The sequence below is a fragment of the Periplaneta americana genome, chromosome 14, assembly GCF_040183065.1.
Source record: "Periplaneta americana isolate PAMFEO1 chromosome 14, P.americana_PAMFEO1_priV1, whole genome shotgun sequence".
Lineage (NCBI taxonomy): Eukaryota > Metazoa > Arthropoda > Insecta > Blattodea > Blattidae > Periplaneta > Periplaneta americana.
Genome location: NC_091130.1, coordinates 58,887,957 through 58,915,944, shown reverse-complemented (window position 1 = coordinate 58,915,944; position 27,988 = coordinate 58,887,957). Strand labels below are relative to the sequence as shown.

The following is a 27,988-nucleotide window of genomic DNA, read 5'->3' as shown; positions in this document are numbered from 1 at the left end:
AGAATTTGCAGTTTGAAATATTGACAAACAAAGAAACAAATGGTAGGGAGGTGGTAAAATAGAGGAAAGTATATCGTCGTTGTTCCTGCAATAACTCCTATGTGACATATTTATCGATTTTCAGATTTTTGTTCTATTAAATAATTTAAATAGTGATACAGCAAATAATAAAATCTCCTATATATAATTATATTTCTTTGTTTCGAAAATTTAGAATTCACAGTCTCCATGTACGGCCGCCATAGGAAAAAGTTTATAGTTTGCACACAGGAGTTATGGCAGGAACAACGACAATATAAAGATTAGAAGGAATAAAGGACTCTAATACAATAAAATAGGTATTAATTGACTTACTAAAATTATATTTCACTAATGTTACTTTCACCAAAATGTTTGAACGGAACCGCCATTTTCAGTCGACTATGTGGGAAACAAATTACGATCGCAAAGCATGTTTTATAGTACTGTAAAGAATTTGCAGTTTGAAATGTTGGCAAACAAAGAAACAAATGCTAGGGTAGTGATAAAAACAAATAAATCCTAGGAAAGCGATAGGGGAGAGTTGGGTAGTATCGGACATCGGGTAATATCGGACAGTGAGTTTCTTTCATCTACCACCAGATAATAGTACCTGAATGACATGGTTACGTTTCAATTTCATGGCCCATTTTGAAGTTCTCGTGGACATAATACAGCTAAAAAAATTCGACTGAATAAGCTATATTTCAATCTCACGATTACAATTATTGCATTTATGTGATATGAGTTGCATAGCAGTCAGGCGAACTTTATGCTGGATATTAAAATTCTGTGTTCTTTAATCACTTATCTTACGCACTTGGTATCAGAGATAGGAACCTTCGTAAATATTTACACTGATTTTTTTAAGTGACTGAAAGACGAATCATACAAGATTAACACTATGCTAGAAACTTTGATAACAAACGCACACTCAGGCTGCACTTGACATATAAACGTTATTTATGTATTCCGGTATTTTATTAGCTTACATCTTTTATATTACATCATCTGGTTGCGGAATAAGAAACAGTTAAGGAGCGTAATTTTCGCACAGCGTGAAAGCTACGGTCGTTGGTTCGAGTCGTGAGTGAGGATTGCGCATTGCGGTAGTCTCGTTGGATGGCGTTTTAGTGCAGTAACCCTGTAATCGTGGGTTCAGTACCAATCAGATTTAGAATTAAATATTTAAAGAACATGTGTTGTGGCAAAAATAACAGGATTTTCATTTTGTCGTTGTTTTAGGTTATGAATTATAGTATGCAGCGACAAAAGTAATAGTTCTATAATTGTTTTCGTTTTTTTATTAAATTACGTTTTGCTGTTACAAATATAAATATTTAGCTTGTTAGCTTTTGGTTTTCATTTTAGTTTTAAAATTATGTCACGTAACGATAAATCTATTCTATTAAAGTTTAGCTCTGAACACAACACTTCTGCACTAAAAAGATCCTTCCAAAATTTTAGGTCGAAACTTTCTTGAAAATTTTTACACAAATAAATACTATAACGAAAATTAAACTACAAAAATATTGGTCAATGCAAACTTTCAAATTATGAGACACGAAAATGGTTTATAATTAGTGCAAAATGAGCCATTCTACTAGTACTTGGAACGAGTTCTGCAGTGCTTGCGTGGTCTAGACCAGACTTGTGCATTTCAGGCTCAATATGTTGTAATTTCTCCCTCCACTCAACCATCCTTGATATCAGTGAGGTAAATAAGTTGCAAAATGGTGGATTGATACCTTGAAATATGTGGACTACGTAGGGGAAGATATAGGAACAATGGTATAGGAAAGAATCTTTTCCACTAAAAATGCGAAGAATATTATTGCTGGTTGTTTTATAGCAAATTATTACATATTATGTTCCAGTTTAGGATTAAAAGACATTCAGAATCCGTAAACAACAGCAGCCCTATGGACCCCAAGAGTATATATATATATATATATATATGTATATATAATTATATAGATCTATTCACAAATTATTATTATTATTATTATTATTATTATTATTATTATTATTAATATTACTATTCGTTTGAGATGGGCAGGGCATGTAGCACGTATGGGCGAATCCAGAAATGCATATAGAGTGTAAGTTGGGAGGCCGGAGGGTAAAAGACCTTTGGGGAGGCCGAGACATAGATGGGAGGATAATATTTAAAATGAATTTGAGGGAGGTTGGATATGATGATAGAGACTGGATTAATCTTGCACAGGATAGGGACCGATGGCTGGCTTATGTGAAGGCGACAATGAACCTGCGGGATCCTTAAAAGCCATTTGTAAGTTGTTGTTATTATTATTATTATTATTACTATTATTATTATTACTATTATTGTCTTAACATCTGTGAAATATTTCTTCTTCTTCTTCTTCTTCTTTAGCTTTCCCTCATGTCCTTTCTGTCGTTTGGTTCCCTCAGACTGCCGTATACCAATTCTATATTAAATATATAAATTTTATCCTAGTACGCATTTGTCATTCTGTCTGTTATAGGGTCTTTCTTTATGCATACAAATTTTTCAATATGCCCTTTCCATTCTATTATAGTTATTCCTTTTCTGAAATATTTTACTGGTTTTTAATATTGAATCAGACCAAAATTAAATTACCGGTATGTTAATTAATTTATTAAATTTTTTTATGTTTATGTTACACTATATTATTTTGTTTCGTTATCGGAAGTATGTAACAAACATTTGTTAAGCCAGAGATAATTAATTAATAAATGATAATATATTTGTTTTCGCTTCTAAAAATAGCAATGGCGCAGGTAAAATCTATTGAGAACATTGAAATTCTTCGCCACCATGTTGAAGGATGTCAGCAGATACAGGCTCCTGGAATATGGGAGAGAATAAGATAGTCCATAATGCGGCGCTTAGAAGCCTATATGAGAAGTCATGGTGACCATTTTGAGTAGCCTACTATGTATAGAATTATGCATTAAGCAAACGTGTATGAACTAAAAAGTACTCGTAAATAAAAAACAAAGAGAAACTGACTACCTTAATTATATTTACATTAACTTTTTGCATGTTCTTAGGTTCTCTATCCATTCACCAAACTTTCACCCATAGGCCTATTTTAAGTTGGTTATTTAATGATGCTGTATCAACTACAAGATTATTTAGCGTCGATGAGATTGGTGATAGCGAGATGATATTCAGCGAGATGAGGCCGAGGATTCGCCATAGATTACCTGGAACTCACTTTACGGTTGGGGAAAATCTCGGAGAAAACCCAAGTAGGTAATCAGCCCAAGTGGAGATCGAACCCGCGACCGAGCGTAACTTCATACCGGCAGGCAAGCGCCTTAACCGACTGAGTCACGCCGGTGGCTCATAGGCCTATTAATTAACACTCTTGTTAGTACTGGATTTTTATTGAACTGCTGAAAAGCAGCGTGATCTGTTGTCACGTGAATATTTCGTTAGACATTAAATGCCGGGGATGATCGTTCACCTCACACAAAGACGGCATTGGGATAGCTGTAACGCTATGCGCGTGTTCCTCTGTCAAGTTCTAATGTCACTTCCTCTTAAGCCTTTTCCCCCCTCTCAAAATTTCCTGGGTTCCCGGAGTGGGATAAGTGGTCAACATGCTTGGAGCTCACTTGATTATACTATCGGTCTAGTAGAGTTCGGGAAGGTCTTGATAACCACGTTCGGGAGGCAATTGTTAACAAGCCAATCTCTTAATAAGAACTCTCTAAACTTCCTAATTATTAGACATATACAGTACAATGAAAATACGAGTAATAATTGTGAAAGAAAGAAATATTTTTAAAGAATCGCTTGTGACCATTTCAAAGCACTGTCCCGACATTTTCTGGTAGGCCTATAATTGAGAAAGACTTGTTAATTTCGGATTAGAACTGTAGATCTCGGCGTCTAACCTTGGACTTTAATAATGTGAACCAGCATGATTACTCGCCACTAGTCCTTTTGTCGAGTCGTACGATCTAATTTTTATTTCTTCACACGAGACATTTAAAATGCTATGAAATTATAGTAACAAAATTTAATCTTGAAAAATGGAATCGCGATAAACGTTTGTGCACGGGAAGGATGTGGCTTTCAGACTATCTGCCGTCTTCCTTCCTGTTTATTTAACAACCACAACAAAAGGCCAATGCAGATCCGCAATGCTTATCCGACTCCGACACCACATATTTAATACGTACTACTGTACATAGTATCATTTCGCGGGTCACCGTTGGATTACCAGCGAGTGGATAGGGTTCGTACCATGCCTGGAGCAGTATTTATCGGGTGTCAGTCTGATGTTTTATGTGTTGTCTGAGGAGTCCCCGGCGTTGTGTCAAATCTACATTGCGGAATTCCATTGTGTTCACTTCTTGTTACGTTGAAGGTGCTCAAATATTCGTTCGGCGTAAATCTTGAGAGAAGGATGGGAAATCAGGGAGTATTTCATAGTTATGTCTCGTTAGCCGCTACGACAGAAAAAAAAAATTCACAAGCCGAGTAAATAAAACGAATAGCCATATTTATATTATTATTAGGCCTATAGGTCTACATAGTTTACAAGCTCGCTATTCCTTCGATATGACTGTGAAATCATAAATGTTTTAACACAAAGAGAATATTTCTGAAATTAATGTAATCCCCTACTTTTGTGAAGTACTCTGCCTAAATTCTGGGACTGACTACTTGATTCGCAGGACGTACTTAGCAGCAACAACAGCAGTAGTAGTAAAAATGAGGACGAGTAAGAAAGGAAAAGACGAGAAACGAAGAAACTGACGAATAAGAGAAACAAAGAAAATGACGAATAAGAAAAACAAAGAAAATGACGAATAAGAAAAACAAAGAAAATGACGAATAAGAAAAACAAAGAAAATGACGAATAAGAAAAACAAAGAAAATGACGAATAAGAGAAACAAAGAAAATTACGAATAAGAGAAACAAAGAAAATGACGAATAAGAGAGACAAAAAAACGACGAATAAGAGAAATAAAGAAAACAACGAATAAGAGAGACAAAGAAAACGACGAACAAGAGAAACAATGAAAATGACGAATAAGAGAAACAAAGAAAATGACGAATAAGAGAAACAAAGGAAATGACGAATAAGAGAAACAAAGAAAATGACGAATAAGAGAAACAAAGGAAATGACGAGTAAGAGAAAAAGGAAATGACGAACACGAGAAACAAATAAATGACGAATAAGAGGAACAAAGAAAATGACTAACAAGAGAAACAAAGGAAATGACGAATAAGAGAAGCAAATAAAATGACGAACAAGAGAAACAAAGAAAATGACGAATAAGAGAAACAAAAACATGACGAATAAGAGAAACAAAAACATGACGAATAAGAGAAACAAAGGAACGACGAATACGAGAAACAAAGGAAATGACGAGTAAAAGAAACAAAGAAAATGAGAAATAATAGAAACAAAGAAAATGGCGAATAAGAGAAAGAAAATGGCGAATAGGAAAAACAAAGAAAATGGCGAATAAGAGAAATAAAAAATGACGAATAAGAGAAACAAAAAATGACGAATAAGAGAAACAAAAAATGACGAATAAGAGGAACAAAAGAAAATGACGAATAAGATAAACAAAGGAAATTACGAATAAGGAAAACAAAGAAAACTACGAATAAAATTGGAGTAAAAGAGAAAAAGTAAGATGAGGAATAGGAGGAGAATCGGACAAATAAGTAAATAACTGTTAAACTCTGAAGGAAGCTTTAATGTGTATGTAACCTTTAGTTATTGTTATACCTCTTTAAGAGCGGCCGGGTAGCTCAGTTGGTAGAGCAGCTGGTTACGGGCTGGAAGGTCCGGGGTTCGATCCCAGGTGATACGATTTTTTTCTCGTTGCCAAACTTTCAGAACGGCCCCGAGGTTCACTCAGCCTCCTATAAAATTGAGTACCGGGTCTTTCCCGGAGGTAAAAGGCGGTCAGAGCGTGGTGCCGACCACACCACCTCATTCTAGTGCCGAGGTCATGGAAAGCATGGGGCTCTACCTCCATGCCCCCCCCCCCCCAAGTGCCTTCATGGCATGTTACGGGGATACCTTTACCTTTTATACCTCTTTAAGAACCGTAAATCAGAGTGACATATAAAATATTTGTTTTTATTATAGAGTGGAAGTGATGAAAATTTGTAGATTAAAGGGGACAACAAAATACATTAAAATAATTTAAAAACCTTATTATGCGTTTTGTAATTAAGTGCACAGTCAGAAAATTAAGCTGAAAATCTGCGTAGTTTGGCAACAACGCATTGCTAACTCACCTACGAATACACACCCGAACTCAGATCTGAATGGTAATACATGTTGATCTTTTTATTTAATTTGCAAAAAAGCCGTCCAGTTTATTGAATAACTGCAAAGGAATAAATCATTTCTTGTGGGCTACTCTAAAGATAAGAGCAAAAATCAGAATCGTACGGTTAGTATGTATCGAGTAAAATTCTACCCAAGGAATAAGCTGATACATTACTTCCACTCTGCATATTACTACTCTTACGAGAAGCCAAAATCAGAATCGTACGGTTAGTATGTATCGAGTAAAATTCTACCCAAGGAATAAGCTGATACATTACTTCCACTCTGCATATTACTACTCTTACGAGAAGCCAAAATCAGAATCGTACGGTTAGTATGTATCGAGTAAAATTCTACCCAAGGAATAAGCTGATACATTACTTCCACTCTGCATATTACTACTCTTACGAGAAGCCAAGGTTTCGCTCACGTGATGAGTATTTCCTCGTCGCTGCTGCGCTGGGTGAAAGTAGCAAGCATCCCAGTGTGAATCACACAGTCACGTGACTCGGGCCTGCTGTACAGTGCACTCCATTGAGGAGGAAGTGGCAGGGCTTGCGTACTCTGTATCGAGGTGTCTGACCAGATTCCGATGCTTCATTTGATGCGCAATATTCGCCGATTGCTCAGTCGGTAAATTGACTGACAGTGAGTCACTTGTTTGGTTCCCAGAGAGGTCCTACAGAAATGTTTATTTTCTATTAATACATCCATCAAATTTACGTAGAGTCAAGTGTTAAGGTCTATTACGCCCCGAGTTAAATTTTCCTCCCGTGAATGCAAGAGACGAGAGCTAGTAGCTCTAATTGCTCTAGTTGTTAGTATACAACCTACTGTTTCTCTGTGAGTGAGGTCATGTTACTGTACAAGAGAGGTTTTATAACCTACGTAGGCCTATATAATGTGTGTAAGAAATACGGTGCATAATATTAACACTTTCACAGTATTTATACGGGTACAACAACTTCAGCACCTACTATACACATATAGTCATCACTAGGGAGCGGATTTTTATGTGTTAAAAAATTTAAATATATTTATTTTTATGTGCTAAAAAGTACGAAAATATTTGCTAAAAATAAAAAAAATATATATATTTTTTAAATATGACAAAAATAACTTAGCTTGAAAAAAAATGTTACTAGGTATTCACCAATCATACTTGAGTATCACTTGCTAGTAGTGAATTGCAGTGAACAACAAAGGTCATTTCCAAATTCTCCATCACAAATGCATGCCCATTATCTCTAAACAACGACTTATACTATGAAAACGATCTTTCCACAACACAGGACGTCAGACGTGCACAAACACCTACACCGTCAATTTCACCTAAAGGTCCACCCTCCAATACTTGAGCAACATTACACATTTTTTATATCCACTGTTTTGCCGTGAATGCACATGTGAAGCAGCGGCAATGTGCTTGTTTCTAGACAAATGTTGTATTACCTGAGAGCTCTGATTTGCACTTACTGATTTACTACATGGTTGGCAAAATAACACTTTTCCGTCGGTAGTAAAAATGTTTTAAAATTCATCTACATATTGCTGTAGACGCGATCTTAAACTCGATTTGATTTTAGGCATCTTAAGAGGCTAATATACACACGTCTTAACGTAAAAAAATGTTCTAGCTACTGACTGACAATGTCGGAGAAAAGCTTCCTATAGCGACGCCACCACATCTACACTACGCAGCTTATGCTTATGGTCCTATAACGGGGAATCACAACAAGATGTATTTCCTCACTTCACAGGCATGAACGAGAGGCGAGAGATTTGTTTAAATTAAATAATGTTTATACCCGAGCTCTTATCAGTTGTATTTCACAAACAAAGCGCGGAATGAAATCATCTTCAGCAACAATAAACATTCCTAATTATGTGTTGCAAAATCTCTCCTTCTTGTCCATGTTAATTTATTCTCATATAATAACACTGATATGCTACCTAGCAGTTCTCAGAACTTGAGGCGATACTATTACAAAAATGGATCACGGATATACCACACAGCCCATAGAAACACGAAGCAACCAAGAATTCTTAAAAAGATAACGTATTTCTGAGTGATATAGGCTAATTGATTTAGTTTTAAAAATATTTAAAAGTTCTTGTAAAAAATTATTTAAGTAAAAAAAACTCCAAGATTTATGTGTTTATAATAGATTTCCTGAAAATATGTATTTACATAAATTTTTTGTGAAAATATGTGTTTTTATGTGAAATAAAATTCGGGTTTTAAACTTGAAACTTGACATTCGGAATTTTTAACTTTGTTAATTGTGTTTCATCACACGCAAGAAAAATATTTAATTACATAGGAATCTGCTCCTTAGTCATCACTATCTCATACAACTCGCTGGCACGAACAGCAAAAGGCCAGAGGGAGAAGGAACGGTGATTCACATTCTTTCCGGACGCAGATTTAACGTGGGCGCGTAATATCGATGTTTATATAATCATATACACGAGATGATATACAAATAGAAGCAGAAAGATTTGGAAAGAAAGAAACAATTTACAATTCTGCTTAAGGAGGTAAAGCTATTCAGAAGTGTAATATCATCCCCCAATAAGAAGCCAGCGTCGGCCTGGTTTCTGTTCAATGGTGCTGAGGAACAAGATTCTGTAAATGTTCGTAATTTGATTGATTTGATAAAGCATATCATTCAAGCAGTTGAGCTTATAACACCTGATATGTTGGTGAACACCTGGCGAGAGGTTGAGTATCGATTTGGTACCTGTCGAGCTATAAATGGTGCTCATGTTGAAGTGTACTAGTGGAAATAAAAACTTTTTCAATTACTCTACACGACGCAGAAGACATTTATTTAATAAACTTTACCGAAGTTACGATATAAGCTGTTATTTCTGTATAGTTTTAGTGTGACATAGTGTATTTCAGTCAGTAATAATGTCTCGATTTATTGAACTTACTGCGAAATTGGGCAAGTTTACCCTACATCATAAAATAGACAAAACAATTTTATGCCTACACTTTAAACCTCGTGAACACACAACCGGCATGAATTTACATTAGCCTACTCTAGTCTTCTTACAGAGCATACAAAAATTTCATTAGGTCATTCAACCTGACAAACGCAGCTTAAAAAATATATTCGTGTTATCAGTCTCCCTCTGAAGGTCTGAGTAGATATGGACATCTCCCTCTGTGTGTGGCGCTAACTTGAAAGCAAACATCTGTAGGAGTTATCTGCTTAAAACCGTTCTGTTCTGAGAGAAAGGGGTACAGATAGCAAGCGCAAGCACTTGGGAACTCACTTCCAATTTCCCTAAGAGGACGCTTATCAGTCATCTAATAGCAAATAGATCTTATGCGGAAAAAACAGACGTTTAGAATCCTGAACACCATGACGCAATTCCCGATAAAGGGACATCCTGTTTCCTAACATAATCGGAACGAAGAGAAAGTTATTCGGCTAGGCTAGAACGCTTCATTGTTACCCAAAGCGAAAACGAGTTTTACTCTTGCAACGTCGAAAAACGTCCACAGATCGCTTTTTTTTTATCTGACCTCGGAACGTCTGTAGTACTGTTACAGTGTAGTATATAGTCACGAAGATCAATACGTAGTAAATATACATCCATAGATAGTTGCTAACCACTAGGATCGCTACTATCGCCTCAATACAGACAATGCGAAATAGTACCTGCACAGTCTATTGTTCCTAGTACCCTCATAAACTCAAGCTTCATGACTGTATATAGGCCTACTAGACTGTGGTAATATAAATACACAGTAAATGGTTACAGAAAACGTCCTGAATTAGATTGTATGTAATATTTCTATTGATTTCACATGAACTGTACATTGAGTATTATAAATAGCTTTCGAGAGCTTGTAGTCAGTTACCAGGTGAAGGAAAAGTGTGTTCGTGGATGATTGATTGGGATGGTCCACGTTTGCCAGTCTTATTCTGAAAACATGTGATTCAGTTGCTGATGGCAACATATCCTGTCGCGCTAGATACCTTGTTAGCCAGGAAACCGAGTCCAGCCTCGTAAACCTATCTGGAATTTAATGTGTAGAGATGAAGACTAGGATCCTTGGTGTTTCCTGATCAAGTCCCACATCCAGCCCCCCATCTCAAGCCAGAATCACCCCCTTATTTCTCCTCCCTCGTTCTTTCCCTCATCCTACTTGAGTTGACGCTGACGAAGCTAATCTGGCGAGTTAAAAACTACGGTCCATTTGGTAAGAGTCGTCAAGTAATGACTGAGTTATGACAGAAACAAAGAAGACTAGTTTTTTTTTCAAAGTAGATGCTTTTTATGTTCTCAATTTATACTAGAGACATATCCCGATTGATAAAGAGTTTGAGCATTTCCGATGGATTGTTTCCTTCGTAATCGCTTACGGTGAAATCTTGTGACGCATCGGAATATGGGACACGTAGATAAAGATTTCAACTATTACAATGATTGTAGAAAAGCTATTTAAATACAGAATTGTGTAAATACAGACGCATATTCATGGAAATGTTTAATGATTAATTACTCTATGTAACCGGCTAAATATTAAGGCGGGGTTCGCTTACGAAGGACAAAGATTACAGAGGATGATTTGTCGCATGGTATCTGTGATAACATTGAGATAAAACAATTACGTAACTCAGGCAGCGCCAAAGACTCGAACTTGCGTGTCTATTTCGAGAGATCCAGGGTATGATATCTACGACAGACTACCTTGATTTGGCTTTCTTTAGTCATTTTCTGAAGGTTCTCAAGAAAATTTCGGGGACAATACTTTAAAATACTGAATATACTATTATTTATTTCACTACGTAATTATTTTATTTATTTAACGATGATATGTATATATATATTCCTTGTCCTTTTCTTCATAACAGAAGTACTATAAGCAGTCTCACTAAATCAGTGATTAGAATAAATGAACTGAGATACTACAACGCGTAACTTAAATATTTCTGCACATATATTATAATGTGAATACGAGTTCTCTACTGAAGTAATATTTAACAACAGCTGTTCCGCTTCCATAGCTTAAGAAATACGTACAGTGCATGAGGATTAAGTTGGCGTGATTTCTACTATCCTTGTCTGAGGTCCTTGTCTACCGAATGCCACCAGATGTGACGGGCAAGAGGTTTCCTTTTGTAAAATTCTTGGAATTCCCTTTCTCCTCCCTTCTCCCTTCACACTTCTGCAAACCCAATTAGTGGATCTCTCAGTGGCGTCTCGGGGTTGTCTGAGTTCATTAGTTAGTAGTATTTTGTGAATAGTGAAGTGAGTTTGTGTCTTTTTTTTATTGGGTTATTTTACGACGCTGTATCAACAGCTTAGGTTATTTAGCATCTGAATGAAATGAAGGTGATAATGCCGGTGAAATGAGTCCGGGGTCCACCACCGAAAGTTACCCAGCATTTGCTCGTTTTGGGTTGAGGGAAAACCTCGGAAAAAAAACCTCAACCAGGTAACTTTCCCCGACCGGGTTTCGAACCCGGTCACCTGATTTCGCGGCCAGACGCGCTGACCGTTACTCCACAGGTGTGGACGAGTTTGTATCTTGTTGTACCAATTTAATATAATATAATTCACAAATTAAAATGTTTTCGGAGATGAATGGTTTCACTGTTACCTTAAATATTGTAATGAGTGTTGTGCTCCTGTATTTAATAATAATGGTAGGCAATATGGGAAAACGCGGGAAAACCTTGAAGTCGGACGGTATGAACATGGTTATTAATGCATATAAATTCTTTACTGGAGAATATGAGGCACTGAAATGCGGAAAACAAACAATATCTGTGCCGAGTTTTATCGAAAGAACTGCTGCAGCGACAAATATATCTTCTCGTGGTGTTAACAGGATTAAAAAAAAAAAATAAAAATAAAAAAAAAAACAGAAGAAAGCGGAAGCGAAATTGGAAGCGTGCTGCGATCTCCAGGAAAGAAACCCCCGAATAGGATTCTTAAAAGACGTGTGTAACAGGTTAAAAATGGCCGCACTTGCAAAAGTGACGGAAGAAAATTAGAGGTAGGCCTGTAAACACGTAGAAAAAGTTGAAAAATTTTATTGGGCGAAGGATGGACTTGTAGATGGAAATTTATTATTCGTTCGTAATCAATCTGGACGACACAGACACGGACGAACTTTCTGGCGGAGTGGAGTCAGAATTTGAAGAGGAAGAGAATGCCGCCACTGGTAACTCGTGGTCGTTTGAAGGAGTGTCGACCATCATAAATGAGGGTAGAGAGAGAAGGTGAGCATTCTCTCTCTTTCTAAAACGGACTAGACAAGTAAATCCTCATGGACTGTAATCATTTTCAGTTGAAATACTTTGGCGTATTGCATGTTTACATACTGTTTACGAAATGCACAAACATAAATTATATACAGTTACAGTATTTTAACTAGACAAATATTGAAACACAGGACAGTATGAAATGAGGTATTCATTTAGCATCGGAATCAATTACTCGTGTAGTTCTTTTTTATCTACCAAAAGATATAGAAATGGAGAGAGAGAGAGTTCAAGTTTGAATTTTTCAATAAATTCAGAACGACTGTAATAACTAGATATCGGAAGTTAAGGCACTAAAAATGGTATTTCAGACGCCTAAAAAGGCTCTAAAACAATAAAAATAGGGCGCTAAAAGGCATTGAAAGTAAATATTCATAAAGTAAATATCCATAAGACCGTAAGTAGCTTAACAAAGTGCACTGGAAAAGTAGTTTCTCTGTTCTATGGACTTGTTTCACTTATATTTACGAATCCACAACTTCACGTCCATAATTTGAGTTACAATAAACAATAAGCAACTTTTCAAGATTAACGCACAAACTTCTGTCACGTTTATTGGACAAAATCAGTTTACATGCTGAAAAAGATCTCTCAACGTATACTGATGTGACTGGAGCACACTTAAACAGTGTCATCCTGGCTACATAATAATCGTTCCATTAGTAGCGAAAGCAGGAAATTCTGCTACCCACTGACGATATAAAGAAGTTTTCGATGTTTTCAATTTTGGCATTTTTCACCATACAACAGTACCTTCACAAAGACAATCCTAGACTGACTGCGTACTTCGTGTTCTCAACACAGTGCTGGAGTCAGAAGGACAAGGTCGATTCCGGAGTAAGCAAAACAACAATGCTGCATTGCAACAGTGTCCCATATCTATAGCTACTATAAGAACTGCAATTTTCTTAGTTTCCAACGCAGAAATAAATGCAGTATTGTTGAGCGAGTAGTCATATAAAGAAAAAGGCAAAAAAAGTACATATAAAAGAAAAAAAGGGCAAAAAAGTACATATTAAAGCAAAATAGGCGTTAACGGCAAAAAAGAGGCAAGATCAAACTTATCAGAATGCTTCATTTCTCATGATTCCCGCACATTTACTGAAAGCCTTTAAATTAATATGAACATTAAAATAAAATAGGCATTTTCCTAAACATCCGGGGTGCTATTCATAGACATTTCGCAGCACGCGCTACGAGCGTACTAAGCTAGCCCCGGCTATCCACTGGTTACTAGTACAGAATTCAAATCATATCCTATCGCTAACACTGTTTATGAATACGAAAAACGCTGATAATCCACCGAAAGCCCGCGCTAAAAATGTCTATGAATACGGCCCCCGATGTCTAGCCTAATAACTTAGAGGTAAAATTTGCTTGTCGACGTATCATTTCTCTTCATACACAAATTAGCAAGATATTACAATGCACATAGTGTCATATCAAATAAAGAGCTAACATTATTATTATTATTATTATTATTATTATTATTATTATTATTAACATACATTTAAGTGAACTTAATGTCATTAGATCATTACAATCATTACAGTGCTCGAAGACAGTTTTTAAATAACCAGTTATGAAGTTACTTAATTTACAGCATTTAAAACTTGTTTACATAGGAGTATTTAACGAGCGCATAATTATGTATTAAGGTGATTGTGGAGTATTGGTGATACGATGATTAAGATAATGGTGGGGGAAACGGGAGACACTGAAAAAAGCCCCTCAGCGGCCGCTTTGTCCACCATAAATTCCTACATGGTCCAGACGGAGATCGAACCAAGGTCGTCACGCTGGAAAGCATAGAAGCTAACCACTCGAACATGGGCGAGAGTAAGCGAATTACAGGATTTTAAGCCAAGCAATCAGGTGAAGACGTTATTACATAAATACCTGGATTTCAAATTATCTGGAATCATTTTCTTAAGAGATCTAATTAATTAATTAGCTACACAATTGTGAAGTCACAAGTTACACGCTGTGAGAGATGTCTATCTCCTATCATATACGGTTAATAACTGCAACAATAACGATTGTCCCTGAATAATTATACGCTTTCGTTCTTGGCTTGAATTGGATCGAATTTTAAGGAGATGGCACTATGACTCAGTACTGCGATCTTATTAGATCTACTGTGCTGATTCTCAAGTTAGGAGCATTTCCAAACCTATACCGACTGACTATACTAAAGGCCTCAATATACGTTGAGAGCTGTAGCGATACAAACAGCGACATATGTATCCGAGATCTGTATCGAGTATCAAGGCCCCCATTCAAGTTGAGATCTGTATCGATACAAATAGCGATACGTGCATCCGAGATATTTATCTAATATCTAGACCCCATTCAAGTTGAGCTCTGTATTGATATCGATAAGTGCATCCGAGATCTGTATTCGAGTATCAATGCCCTATTTAAGTTGAGATCTGTATTGATACAAATACCGATACGTGCATCCGAGATCTGTATTCGAGTGTCAATGTCCCATTTAAGTTGAGATCTGTATTGATACAAATATCGATACGTGCATCCGAGATCTGTATTTGAGTATCAATGCCCTATTTAAGTTGAGATCTGTATTGATACAAATATCGATACGTGCATCCGAGATCTGTATTCGTGTGTCAATGTCCCATTTAAGTTGAGATCTGTATTGATACAAATATCGATACGTGCATCCGAGATCTGTATTTGAGTATCAATGCCCTATTTAAGTTGAGATCTGTATTGATACAAATATCGATACGTGCATCCGAGATCTGTATTCGTGTGTCAATGTCCCATTTAAGTTGAGATCTGTATTGATACAAATATCGATACGTGCATCCGAGATCTGTATTTGAGTATCAATGCCCTATTTAAGTTGAGATCTGTATTGATACAAATATCGATACGTGCATCCGAGATCTGTATTCGTGTGTCAATGTCCCATTTAAGTTGAGATCTGTATTGATATAAATATCGATACGTGCATCCGAGATCTGTATTTGAGTATCAATGCCCTATTTAAGTTGAGATCTGTATTGATACAAATATCGATACGTGCATCCGAGATCTGTATTCGTGTGTCAATGTCCCATTTAAGTTGAGATCTGTATTGATACAAATATCGATACGTGCATCCGAGATCTGTATTCGAGTATCAAGGCCCCCATTCAAGTTGAGATCTGTATTGATACAAAGAGATATTACGTGCATCCGCGATCTGTATCGAGTACAAGAGTCATATATACTGTACACCGAGACGTAATGATTTAGGCATCAGCGCGAAACCAGAAATCCCATCGCCTCTACCGTGCTTAGACAGTTATAATAACATTGTCGGAAGTTTTAGAGGAGAAAAGACGCCGAGGAAGAACACGGACGAAGCGTTGGTTATTTGCACTTGTCAATTAGATCTATTATTGCTATTTCTCTAAGTTGTTTATTCTACAAACACGGATATAACTATACATATCGAAGAACTCTTCCCGAAACTCTCAATCTGCAGACATTGTTCAAAATTTGAAATTGAACTTGGGTAGCACGCTTCAGGATACAGACACATACACGCTGAAACATGTTAATACGTGTGGCGCTCTTCTGCACGTGACCAGGATTGAAGTTTCTCGACAGTGATTCAGGCGACGCAAGCAGCTGATGCTGATACAACGATACTGGGACGTGTTGAGATTGTCAAATATACGTTGCGATTAATTGCAATATCGATACTTGTAACGTGTATCGATACAGACCTTAACGAATATGGGGGCCGTAAGGTTTGCTACGTACCCAGATTTATAGGCACGTCTATGTCATAAGTGCTAGCGCTGGTCTTCCATCCAAGCGGCCCGGGTTCGATCGACCCCCGGCGAAGTCGTGATGATATTTTGTGGATAGCTCGATCTCTCAGTTACAGCAGGGACCCGTTCCCTGGCTTAGTCATTCACTGCAGAAACTTGGAACGTCGCAATAGCCCTGCCGGTCTGTTAGCTACTATGGAGTTTTGTACGTAGTTTCTCAGAGTTTAAATTATAATATAATTATCATATTATGAGGATATACATCTGACGTTACATAACTTACGCGTTAACGAAAAATTAAGAAAATATAAAGGCTTTACACAAACATGCGGACAGAGGCACGAAAATTTGTTCAGAGCTTAGATTCTAACAGAGACAGTAAGATTTTTTTAAGTAGGTTATTTTACGACGCTGTATCAACATCTTAGGTTATTTAGCGTCTGAATGAGATGAAGGTGATACTGCCGGTGAAATGAGTCCGGGGTCCAGCACCGAAAGTCACTCAGCATTTGCTCAAATTGGGTTGAGGAAAAAACCCGGGAAAAACCCTCAACCAGGTAACTTGCCCCGACCGGAATTCGAACCCGGGCCACCTGGTTTCGCGGCCAGACATGCTAACCGTTACTCCACAGGTGTGGACGACAGTGAGATATAGCATTTATGGAAAAGCAAGAACTTGCTCTATACTCTATATCACAAGAAAGTGAAAAAGGACTGGAATATTGGTATTTTTCAAGAACGCTAAATCAAACAAGGCACAATTTTGTTTAGATTGACTGGCTTCTTCGAGATGTACTATATATACTGGTTACAAATATAACACTTCAGACTCGCCCTCGGTAGCGCAGTTGGTACAGCGCTGGCCTTCTATGCTCGCGGTTGCGGGTTCGATTCCGGCCCAGGTCGATGGCATTTAAGTGTGTTTAAATGCGACAGACTCATGTCAGTAGATTTACTGGCATGTAAAAAAACTCCTGCGGCACACCGGCGACGCTGATATAACCTCTGCAGTTGCGAGCGTCGTTAAATAAACCATAATTTCTAACACTTCAGAGGTCCAGGATGCCATACAAGGGAACCCATTTCCCTAGTAATTCGTCTTGGAACCTCTTCCATATTATGTTTATAATTAATAACAAGTAGGAGGTAGGCTACCACAGTGTACTAGAATATAGTCTGCTGGTAAGTATCGATCGATTTTTATATTGAAAATATTCGTGGCTGCAAACTAAATCACGTGTTTATCAATATATACATCAGAACCAGTGAAGCAAAAGGTAATTGTACCTTTTTTGGCGTAGCTTTTCTGGAGAATTCAGAGTTTAGGTTCTTAGAAACTGTTCCAACTTCAGTTATGCCTCATCCGTAGTCTATCAATGTTGCGTTTTCTCTTACTTTAGAGTTCAAAACCAGTTCTGCATCTCTCTCGTGCCATATATTATTTAATGATCTTTCCAGTTGTGCAGTATTTCCCTATATTGTTCTTCGAAGGAAAATATTTCAAGGTCTTCTCTTATTCTGTAATTTAAATTTTCTTCCTCTCTCATGCATCTTTGCACTGAGAACAGTATCTTCGTTTTAGCCGTTATTAATTTATTTGCGTCTTGATTCCTTAGAACCCAAGAAGCAGAATCGTAAAGGAAATCCGGCAACGTTAAAATTTTATAATTTAATTTTAATTGAACTCTTTTGTTGTACTTTTTATCTAATATTTTCTTGATCTATAGACACTTTTGAACTCCGTTATTTTCTTTATTATGTCACTGTTGGGATTCACGAAATATCTCAATCCAGACAATGAAATTCAAATGTCTAGCTGATTTAATTACTTTATTTTCGACAATTATTTCCGATTGTATTTACCGTTTCCTCGGCATGACATTGCTCTGACCTCTTTCTACGAAAATTGATACATATGAAGGCTAAACGAGAAAACGGGAGAATGTCAACTCAAGATAATAAAATAAAAGAATGTAGCGGCACCAATTTGATAGGCACTGGGAGGACAATTGAATCGAAAGATGCAAAAAGGAGACATCTTACAAAAAACAAATTTTACACGAGACAATAAAAACTTTCCGTAATTCGGTAGTAAACGTTGCTCAGTAAGACGGACATCAATGACATCATCGAGGATCAGTGACAGTTTGGTTTGTTGAGGTTTTTGGTATGCCCTGCATACCGGTATACGTTTTTGGTAGGCATATCAAAAATATATACTTATATCAATAATTTGCGGTGATCAATCTTAATGGCTTAACAAGAAATATATAAAACAAGTTAAATTGTAACTGTTTTAAATATATTTTACGTAACATCTATATGCCTTTTATTGCAAGCGCGAGCGATTTCGCCCTCCAGGGGCATCTTCAGGCTGGAATAACAATATCAAATATCGAAATCAAAAATAAAATAAATATGTGATGACAATGTGTGTGATAAAATTGGATTTTATGGAAATATATTGTGTGTGAGAACTTATGTTCTACAGTTGTGAATAACAACATTGATAAATGAATATGAAAACTGTTGAATGTTAGGCTAGATGTGGCTCAAAGTATCGTCATTATATTTGCGTGATGTAAAAATATGGAAAGTACTTCCTAATTGGAATATCTACTTTAAACACTGTATTCTCACATATAACACAGTGTTTAAAGTAGATATATAAGTATATATAGCAATTGGCTTATTTGAACCTCAACACGAATTGTAAATTAGCATATCAAAAGTCTGAACAAACCAAATCTAACCTGTCAATAACCCTCGGTGATGTCTGCCATACTGATCAACATTACAATTACAAAACTCCTTAATTCCTGAAAATCATGTTCTTTATAAAACATAAAAATTAAATTACTGTGCCAGAATATATAGTCTAACACAGGTAACTTAATTTTTATATATGTACAGAACATGATTTTCAGGAACTGGAAAGTTTTTGTTGTCTCGTGTAAAATTTGTTTTCCTTTTTGTAACATGTCACCTTTTTTAATCTTCCGATTCAATTGCTGGCACATGTCAAACCCAATAACGGAAAAAGTCATCGAGATACAACACATTTTAGGTATCACGCCCCACGTGAGTAATGGGGAATGTCATTATCGTATAATGTAGTTCAAATAATTCATTAAACAATTTGACATTATGTTGATATGTTCTCAATACGTAGGGAAAAAGAACAAAATATACATAAGTATAGCAATTTATCGTCCATGCATCCCTCACTTCAATGAGAGTATAATATACCTATACATTTCGGACCTCGGGGAAGTTGTTTTAAATATCCTAATAATTATTTGAAATCTCTAGGTATACTGCAGCATGATATAGAAAGTATTTGTCTACAAGTTCTTAAGGACTCTATACTTATACTAAATACTCATTTGTATTCTACATATTAATGCGATTGTATCAACATTTTATAGCAATTTTTATAGTTACTAATACTAGTTTCTAAATTAATACAGTTTTCATGTTAATTAAATTAAATTCTTGTATCTTTGCAATCTGGATCTGAATGGTCACCTGGTCTCTCAGGCAGATGTCTCCCTTTCTTTATGAGAAATTATTATTTCGTTATTATGGAGTCTAATACAGGTTAAAACGTTAGTAGTGGATTTTCTCAAAATGTGCAGAATATAACACTCCCAATTTTTCCCAGTGTACTGGTTGGTACCCTTAGTTTACTTTTAAAATTGCTTCAGTTCATCTTCAGTTTCTGCAGTCAGTATTGTGTCATCAGTGTAGAAAATTGTTTTGGAACCATTTTGATTTCCAAAATGTATTTTCTCATTCGCTTATCAATATATGAATATTAAAAATGAAGATAGTGAAAGACCGCAAGAAGCCATCTTCTGCCTCTTTCATTTGAGCTTATATGATTTTTGAACGAGTTTTTCTCTATTTTCAAACAAGAGTTTATTTCTGTAGAAAGTCTGAATAACGTGTACGTATTTATTATACTATGGGATTCTATTCAGTCCACACCTGTGGAGTAACGGTCAGCGCGTCTGGCCGCAAAACTAGGTGGCCCGGGTTCGATTCCCGGTCGGGGCAAGTTACCTGGTTGAGGTTTTTTCCGGGGTTTTCCCTCAACCCAAGATGAGCAAATGCTGGGTAACTTTCGGTGTTGGACCCCGGACTCATTTCACCGGCATTATCACCTTCATATCATTCAGACGCTAAATAACCTCAGCTGTTGATAAAGCGTCGTAAAATAACCTACTAAAGTAAAAAAAGATTCTATTCCATTGTAATATTGAACAGAGTTTTATATGAATTACTTCAATAAATGACAAATTATGATTTACTTCGTTCAAAATAATATCTGGCCGTCAACATGGTCTAGCTAAAAAATAATGTGGACGTAAAGAATCTGACAAAAATATAAACACATAAAATGAGTCGTCCAGAATCAAATCGCACTTTCTCCAAATTATGAAAAATGGAATTAAGGTATGTTTCAGTGCAGAATTTTGCAGAGAATGTAATAAACTTCTCGTTTGAAGTCAAACTGAAATTTATCTGTCTTCACTTTAGCTGTAAAATCAGCGTTTGGAGTAGTTTTTCGTCTTTTCTGACAAATCAGTTTTTTGTGACGGTGCAGTTTGATTCTAGTTGACTTAAATTACATAAAATTAATATCTGTTACTTACCAATTACACTTCTCTAAAATGTGGTTTTTCTCGTAGTATGCACTCAATAAAGTAGGCGTGAGAGATCAAACTATTATCCAAAAAATGCACTTCTCAGTAAAATATAAGAAACAAATTAAGAGTAAGGTTCTGTTTACACACAGGTAATCTGTTTTGCAGACGATTGCATCCATGTACGTTCACTTCACTGTGGACTCGACACGCGCGCTAAGATAACAGACTAAAGACTGATTTAACTCGACTTTAAAATCCTTTTTATATCTCGCAGCATGTTTCGGCTGGAAGGAAGTCAGTCACTCGGTTTGTTTATAGACCTGCGCGTCTCGCGGTGGGACGGACAGTCATTGGTTATTACAGCTCATCGCAATGTTACGTTAAGCGGCTGCGTTGTTACGTAGCGCATTGTTGCCTCCCTTGGGAAGAAGATTCAGCCAGGTTCTGCGAATGTGACGCTGTTCAAGTGTCGTAGATAATAATTAATCAATGTGCCAGCACATCTATTGCACCACGAAAAATTCACGCACAATTGACACAGCTGGTCTTGCACCAGTTTGCATACTGTCATTGATTATGAAATGCTATTATTTCATACAGTTACAGCAAGATTTTAGTGGAATAAAGATAAATTACAAATCCTAAAAATAATACTAATGATAAAAACAGAATAGAAGTGTGTATAAAAGCAAATAAGTAAATGTTACCCAACAAATTAAAGTACCACTAAAACAGCAATTAAAACGAGTGTCACGAAATGACATAATACAGGGACATCATTTTATTTTTACTTCAATTTTTATTGTACCTGCGTTTCTAAATGTACTTCACTCTCACCCCTTCACTAATGTCCTTGCTCCCGTCAGACACACAAACTTACGGCCGCTGTTGCGTTCGAAGTCTTCAAGCAGTGAAGTAAACACAGCAGTGTATAGTGTGTTTCAGAAATATGGTTGCGTTTTCTATAACCTATATTAATAATATCGTACTAAAAATTATATTGAAGAAACGATAAATTCAATTTCAGAGGATATGATTCAAAATGTTTTTAATAATATGCGTAAAGAATTGAAGCCTGCATTGTAATGAACGGCAACCATTTTCAGCAACTTGTTTAAAAATTCATATTAGCTTATTTTGAATTGAAGTGGCTAGAAGCAAAGGAATGCTAGTGACATTTGTAATAACATGAGTTAAGTGCATCCAGTGTAAGCTAAAGTATCTAAAATTTTAGTGGCAAAGGGATATTTTAACCGCATCACACATTAAAATTTAAATACAAATTTCACCGGTTTTACGAAAGCTTAAATATTTAATCCCCATTTTCTCAAAAGTAACTTATGTGCACTTACAGCCCTTTAATTATGACCCCCTCAATTTAAATGCACTCTCTATATTGTATGTTAATATCAATAATTAATATGCTAAATAAAGTAGACATTACATAACGAACATAGCCGCCTGAAAAGTTGACTTCTTAGAAAAAAAATGTTACTACTCTACTGTATTTTGATAAATTCCGTAAAAGTGATAATCAAACTGAAAATCGTAATATCGTATTTCCCTATAACATAAATAGATACACTACTTTTCTCTCCTCCTATAGCTAGTAAAATGATTTCTTTACATATTGCACTAGTAACATCAAACTCCTGTAATGGAAGGGGGCAACAGTGTTTCCGAGTATAGCCAGGTTAATGTTAAAAATGTTGGTAAAAATAAAGTGATGTCCCTGTATTAGGGAGGATCGGAAAGTAACGCATAACAATTTCTTTACGGTACGGTATACTATTTTGGTTAGGACGTTCAAAGTTGGCAGATAGTTTGAATCTTGCGCTACAGACAGCGATGACTCGATAGGTGTCACCCTGGCGGAACGAGCGGTAACTACTGAGTAAAGATGAATCGCGTGTTAGCATCGTCTACTTGCGAAGAGCAGGGAGATGTCCGTTTTTTCTGAGCAAAATAAAAGTCCGAGTGTAAAAAATTTTAAAGTTAGAATTCATAAAACGGTTATATTACCGGTAGTTCTTGTATGGTTGTGAAACTTGGACTCTCACTTTGAGAGAGGAACAGAGGTTAAGGGTGTTTGACAATAAGGTTCTTAGGAAAATATTTGGGGTTAGAAGGGATGAAGTTAAAGGAGAATGGAGAAAGTTACACAACGCAGAACTGCACGCATTGTATTCTTCACCTGACATAATTAGGAACATTAAATCCAGACGTTTGAGATGGGCAGGGCATGTAGCACGTATGAACGACTCCAGAAATGCATATAGAGTGTTAGTTGGGAGGTCGGAAGGAAAAAGACCTTTGTTTGGGGAGGTCGAAAAGTAGATGGGAAGATAATATTAAAACGGATTTGAGGGAGGTGGGATATTATGATAGAGACTGGATTAATTTTGCACAGGATAGGGACCGATGGCTGGCTTATGTGAGGGCGGCAATGAACCTGCGGGTTCCTTAAACGTCATTTGTAAGTAAGTACAAACTATAAATTATATATATATATATATATATATATATATATATATATATATATATAGCCTAGTATTTCTACTTACGAAAGTCGACATTTAAAAGCGACACGAATGTTAAACTACAAGTATGCGGAGACTTTGGTTCTGTTTACTGACGCCTAACAAATTATTTTATGAAAACGAGTTCTAATCCTACAATTTCTGGGGTCTTCTTCACCGAGGCTGGTAAAACTTCGAACACCCGAAATCAGAACTATTTATACTTCTACATTCGATGGTGATTAGGTGAAAGGGCTTATCCCTCAAAAGAAAGATATTTCACGAACAATATTTAATTTTCAGCACATGATTATTAGTTACCGTATATGAAGGAAGGTAAACATAATTGTCAAGAACATACCTTTATATTCCGTAATTAAATTTTAACTAATTACACTAATTGTCAGCTAAAAAGTCACATTGAAAAAATGAAGGTTAAGTTATTTTACCTAAACACCGGTAATTAATTTCTCTGAAGCATAAGGGTCTGGATTGCTCATTTATTTCTCTCTTCATAAGTATCGATCTCATCGTCATTTTGTGTTTCTGAGTTCTAATAAAACCTATTACTTTCTTTTACTAAAATTAATAGCCTATACTTTACGCGTATGTATTTCCGGATAAATTGTCTGGTAGACATACTGCATATGTTTTAAATGGTTATTTTACGACGCTTTATCAACTGCTAAGCTTATCAAGCGTCTGAATGAGATGAAGGTGACTATTCCACTTTTACTACGTCACACTACTCTTGACCAATAAAACGGTACGAAAGGACGTCTTTCAAAAAGTCATGGCTGCTTATCGCACAATTTTATCGCGTCCCTAGCATTTGTTTAATTTTATCGCGTCCCTAGCACTTGTTTATTTTTATCACTACCCTAGCATTTGTTTCCTTGTTTGCCAAAATTTCAAACTGCACTGGTCTGGACGTCAAAAAACAGAAAATTACAAACCACTCCAGTCGATGCACAGCACTTTCAAATATGACTCGCATTGGCATTCAAGAACAAGAATTAATAAAGATCACTGGTCATATATGAAGAGCATCATTCGGAAATCCTGAATAAGTTGAGGGATACACCATGTACATCAACGAGTTCACTTCTTTTACGCACACGTCCAATATAACATCAACTGAACCACGAACCACTAAAACGTTCAAATTTGAAAATTGTACTTTCAATAATTGTTTCTTTTAAAATTATTCATGTTTATTTTTTATTTCATCATCGTTAATTAAAACGTTTCTTGTTTATTTCATCATCCCTAATTAAAACTTTTTAACATTTGTTTATATTATTTAGGTTATGTTTGTTATAGCTTCTGCTATATGATATTATGAATAGTCACGTATCAGAGATTGTTTAATACTAAGTGACGTTGATTACTGGGATCCGGATGATTGAAGTGGAATGCAAATGTTTTAATAAAAATGAAACTGAATCAACAAAGCCTTCTTGACTAATAACGGTCCACAGAGTTCAATGAAGATTCCATAGTTGGCACAACTAATAACAAGAAACATAATCATAATACACTACTGCTATCTAGCGTAATGTTGAGATGGTACAATAATACATTTGAAGACAGTTGTATTTTCGTAAGCCAATTAATATTTTATTGTATTGGAGTACTTTGCTACTTCTAATCTTTATATACTTTCTTCTAATCGTGTAATAGCCAAATAAATCCCACTCGAGTTTTGATTTTCTCTAGATAAATCAAAACCTCTAGTGAGATTACTGTTGATAATACCAGCGAAATGAGTCCAGGGTCCAGCACCGAAAGTTAACCAGAATTTGCTCTTAATGGGTTGAGGAAAAACTCCGGAAAAAAAAAAAAAACTCAACCATGTAACTTGTCCCAACCTGGATTTGAACCCGGTCCGCTCGTTTCACGGTGAGACATGTTATAAATAAATTATGTTTTATTTAACGACGCTCGCAAGTGCCGAGGTTATATCAGCGTCGCCGGTGTGCCGGAATTTTGTCCCGCAGGAGTTCTTTTACATACCACTAAATCTAGTAACATGAGCCTGTCGCAATTAAGCATACTTAAATGCCATCGACCTGGCCCGGGATCGAACCCGCAACCTCGGGCACAGAATGCCTGCATTATGGCGCCTGCGCCATCCAGGTCGGTGGGTGAGACATGTTAATCGTTATTCCACAGCGGTGGACGATTGCATTGTCAAAACTATTTTTTCGATATCATGGTTACCGGTACGTACCGAAAAAATGTATTTCGGGAAAAGTTTCAAAATCGATTATTTATCGTTTTAAAATACTATTTCTTATAATTCGTAAAACTAAAATGTAACCTAAGCCTTATAAAGAAATCGTTTGTCTTGGTCTGAAAGCATCCCGCCAGTCTTAGAAAAACGTTTTGTCGCAGAGAAACTTTGCTAGTCCCAAAAAGCAGGCAGTGCGCATTATCAGACATACAACGAAACAAAACTAATTTTATTACTTCAACTAGTTCTTCTCTTGTGAATCAGGTCGAATGTCCTCTGATTATGCGAACTGGCTCTTTTCTGGGACAAAACTTTTTTCTAAGACTATAACTATTACTGCTTCATTCGATGACAACTTCTTTCCCTTTATTCTTCTTTTTAAGTTTCGGAAATAGGTAATAATCTCACAGTGTAATTCTGAAGAATATAAGATATTAATTCAAAACCAATTTCAACAGTTTTCTGCAATTCAATCAGAGACTAGTAAGCGGGTGTATTGTCTTGCAAAAACAGACCTTTGGAAATTTTACTATAATGTTTCTCGACGATTATATCCCGAAGATGAGTAAATAATGAAAATAATACGCTCAAGTAACAGTTTACCTTGTTCTAAGTAAACTGTTGTAACATTATTTTGTCTTTGTCTCTTCCCCTCCCTTAAAAATTGGCGCGAAGATCTTTCCTGCAGATTTTTGAACGCGAAATTTCTTTGGGCGGGAAGTACCAGAGTGTTTCCCTTTTTTCTCTTCTGGAGCGTGATGATGGATCCACGTTTCGTCCACAGTTACAATATAATCCAAAAAGTTACAAGAATCGCCTTCGAAACGGGAGCAAAGCGACTCTCAGTCGTTTCTGGCATCTGGGGATCCATTTAGCAGATCATTTTCTAATACAAAAATCATGATTTACGATGTCAAAGACACGTTCACAGCAAATTTTCAAAGTATTTGATATACGTTTGGGCCCAGTTCGTCAATTCTCCAAAATCATGTCATGAACGGCACCGGGATTTTCTGGAATGGTCACAGAAACACGATGCTCATCTTCGACCGTCCTTCCTATCCTAAATCCGCAACCCAATTTTTATGGCCCTTAAATGTATCCATTATATTCCGCATAAATTTCCTTGCTGAACAACTCTTTCAAAGATAAGTACTTTGTCACCGACTGAAACACAATTTTATCAAATTTGAATTTTTATGTAGCATAATGGATTTAAAAATTCACAATATAAAATCGGCTAAATTATTTATGATCAAACCTGGAGTATTTATCAAACAACATAATGTTTTTCATGGTAATCGCTTTTGCTTTCGTTCATAACAAAGATCCACTGCTAACTATATTATATCAATACTCCTCAGCATAATTATTATGAAATTCCATAATTTTTAACATCCAACTCACACGTCCAAGCCTCATTTTCTAAATCAGGAGTTATTAATGTTTGGGTTTTTGGGTAGGGTCGCCATAGCTTCCCGTAAGGAAAATAAAACATAACAAATATTAAAGCATTTTATTTATTCTTCACTCTTAGATACACTCTTTTAACACTTACATAATTACTGATGAACGTTATTGAACAAGTAATAACTACTTCACTGTGTCAATATTGTAAATTTTGGTGGTAAATTATCTGGCTGACTAGTTTCGATGTGGTTTTCGTCATCCTCTGAATCCTAGTGAGTTCCAGCCCTATCATCTGGTTTCTGTTGTGGTGGGGTGTGTTCATTATTGCGTCGAAATGGTTATCTGTTTCGAAATTAATTTGAGTGCTCAGGATGTGTTGTGGGTGTGTTTTTTTGTGTTTGTAAATTTCATATTGTTATAGATAAGCGGTCATCAACACAGCATACCCTCGGGCTAGCGTCGCTTACATGAAAATACTACACATCCAGCCAAAAAACAGAAATTGACATGAAAATACTACACATCCAGCAAAAAAAAACAGATATCTGCCATGAAAATACTATACATCAGCCAAAGATGAAAGAAAATACTACACATCCAGGCAAAAACCAGATATCTGACATGAAAATACTACACATCCAGCCCAAAAAAAACAGGAACTGACACGAAAATACTACACATCCAGCCAAAAAACAGATATCAGACATGAAAATACTACACATTCAGCCAAAAAAAAACTGGAACTGACATGAAAACACT

The 27,988-nt window shown here is 36.2% G+C and overlaps 1 protein-coding gene across 6 annotated transcripts in view; it reads right to left on the bottom strand.

Moving 5' to 3' along the window:
- The window catches only part of LOC138713342 (BTB/POZ domain-containing protein 2-like), a 332,232-nt gene that overhangs the window by 8,935 nt on the left and 295,309 nt on the right, over nucleotides 1-27,988 (bottom strand). The window contains exon 1 of one of the 6 annotated variants that reach the window (XM_069845366.1): nucleotides 21,071-21,315. The exons of the other annotated variants lie outside the window; for them this stretch is intronic. The gene's annotated coding sequence lies outside the window, so the exon portion shown is untranslated. Of the gene's footprint in view, nucleotides 1-21,070; nucleotides 21,316-27,988 lie in introns of those variants that run through there. 6 annotated transcript variants of the gene reach the window in all.